Below are 2,785 nucleotides of genomic sequence, written 5' to 3'. Positions count from 1 at the left end.
AAGCCACTGCACAGGTTTGCTCCTGCTCCTCACTGTGCGGTGTCCGCCCCTTCCTTTTCTGGCTGCTGAAAGGGTGGTTGTTTATTATCCCTCCTGCCTCGAGCAAAAATCATTTCAAATTTCACAGAACAGCTCTCTTAAACAACTTGCTCTGTGCATGCCAAAGGTATACACAATCACGAAACATACTTACTGGGATAAAAGTCTGAGCTAATAGACTGGCATCGTGATCTTTCCCTTCGTGCAGCTCTGCTGATTTATGTCAGCTGATTGATACCTCTGGTGCCTCTCTTTTCAGTTAGCAGGGTAATTACAATAATATACCTTTTTGCTAAAATAGAGTTTTCTGAAAATATATCGTATACAGCAGCCAGCCAAAAAGCTGATGCTGTGTGAAAAGAGAGCTTTTGTAAAACTGCCTTTTCTATGAAACAAAGGCATAGATTTATTTCAGTGGGCAGCAGTTAATTGTACAATCCTACCAGGTTCATTCCTTGGTTTCCTATCTCCAGCTAGTGACTCCATAGGAAAAAAATTAATGTTCCTCGAAGTATCAAAAACCAAAATACAGCATTTTACTTTCTTTTCGCCTCCAATCCAGCTGTAAGGCCAGGAATTAAAGAGCAGGGTTCTCCTTTTCAGTCCCGTGTTAAAGTGCAGTGAAAACAGTGGTAGGTCAGCAGAGAATTGGCCTGAGATTTTTCCACTGGGGACATACCCCAGTCTGGGTTTCTTTTAGTATGCAGCACCACTTTCGCTGTGTGATACTTCATCATGTCAGTGACGCTTTCACCAGGTATTTGGGAGGCTTTAGTAATAAAAACATAGGCAAGTGCTGAATCAAGTGAAAATTCATCACAATCCTTTTAGATAAGATGCTGAAGAACCCTTGACACAAGTCTTTCGGTGATAAATTTCTATTGTGTATTAAATGAAATTACTTAGAATCATATTCCAGTTTTTAATTCCAGGCAGCTATGTGGATCATCAACATTCCTAAAGGATCTGAGGTAAATTCAATTACTGAGAAATGTTTCACCTGATAGAGAAAAGTTGAGTGGTGTGCATTACATTAATAGATGTTTGTTTATTGATTTCTGAGGAGTTATCCTATTACAGTTTTTTAATCCTGCTAAAGACTGCCTCAGGTTTTTGAAATACACTTTGGGTCTGGACAGGCATATTGAAGGAGCCATTTATTTGGTCTTAGTGTGAGGAAAAAAATTAGCATTTTTAAATTTGTCACCAATTGGAAACTAAATTTGACAAGGGTCAAATCTGGATTAAGTGTTTTAAATGTGCTTCTCAATAGAAAAGAGTGAACAAGCAAAAAAATTCTGAGAGTTCATAGATGGAAAAAAATACTGCTGTGCAAATGTTAAGAGAGACATTTGCTGGAAACTGAGATGGAAGCTTTCCAAACTCTGATACATACTGTAGCATAAACTGGGGTTTAATGGTATCTTCCATTAACTGTTGTCTGTATCACAGTTCTGTGTGAATCAGTAAATTCAGGGTGATACAGTACGAGTTCAGCATACATATAGCTGGTGCATTGGGGAAGTAGTTCCGTTAATGATTATAGAGTGATTTGAGAGCCCCCAGTGGAAATGCCACATACTCTTGCTGTTATTAGGCAGGCATGCCTGGGTTGACTTCAGCAGATTTGCAGCTTCTATTGGATATGGAGATACTAACTTCTTCCCCAAAATTGCCGCTGTTGAGAGATGCGTGAGCTGTATCATGTATCTCGTGTCAGCACCCACTTAGAGGCAGGTGCTTGCTGGGGTGGGCAGCAGGAGAGAAAGGGCTCTTCAGATCGTAGGCTTCAACTATGACTGGCAGAAAGTGGCTGAGTAAGGCCTTTGAGTTATGACCGTGAGTCTGGAGGAGATGAGTCCTGTGCTGCTTAGTCCTGATGCAGTTTTCATCCAAAATCACTGTGCATGGGCTTTCCACAGAGGATATGAGTTATTGCCAGACCTCTTTTAAATATTTCCTTGTCACCTGCTGCAGAATGGGATACAACAGTGCCATCTACTCTTCTTCCCCGTTTCCAGCAAAAGAAACTCTCGGTCAAACCCAGTACCGCTTCTTTTAACCACCCGTGTGTTCTCTTTTCTTGTGGCTGATTCAAAGTACACCTTTACACAGTAGAGACCAAACAAAAATGAATTCTCCAATTCCGTATGTCTGAATACAAACTTGGGACTGAGCCATAAGCAGTTAAAAACAAAACCCAAATCCTGGGACCAAAGAAAGAGACTTGTGCTTTGCAGTTCTATAAATACATTCTGATTTTGCAAAGCAACATAGTGCTAGTGCTTGTCATTACCTGGTAAAATAAATATATGTGATCTGTTTAAAAAAAAAAAAAAAGTACTTTTTAGACTTGTATATGAATCTCCAAAGCATGCTAAAGCTGGTTGTGGGGACATTTGGTGGGGACTGCAAACTAAAGTGAGATCGTTTTCCCAGTGGAATTGTTGATTACTCATTTTTCCTGTTTTCCTTCATAGGAACTCTCTCCAAGGTTATGTATTTTAGGATCATAAGTGTAATTGTATCCTCAGAGCATATCAGTTCAGTTTATGTAGAGAGCATCATGGCATGTGTCATATGAATTCACTGGTCAAATACTATCTAATGCTGGTCTGCTTTAGTTCAGATTATCAGTAGTTTGTAAGTGTAAGATCATGATCTTTGTTGTCAGTCAGTAGATATCTAAAACAGAGATCGTCAAACCTTTTTCTCAGAGTTATCCTGCTGTTGACAACATAGGCTC

Source organism: Pygoscelis adeliae, unplaced genomic scaffold (genome assembly GCF_000699105.1).
Source record: "Pygoscelis adeliae isolate BGI_AS28 unplaced genomic scaffold, ASM69910v1 Scaffold14, whole genome shotgun sequence".
Classification (NCBI taxonomy): Eukaryota; Metazoa; Chordata; class Aves; order Sphenisciformes; family Spheniscidae; genus Pygoscelis; species Pygoscelis adeliae.
This window is presented reverse-complemented; position numbering follows the sequence as displayed.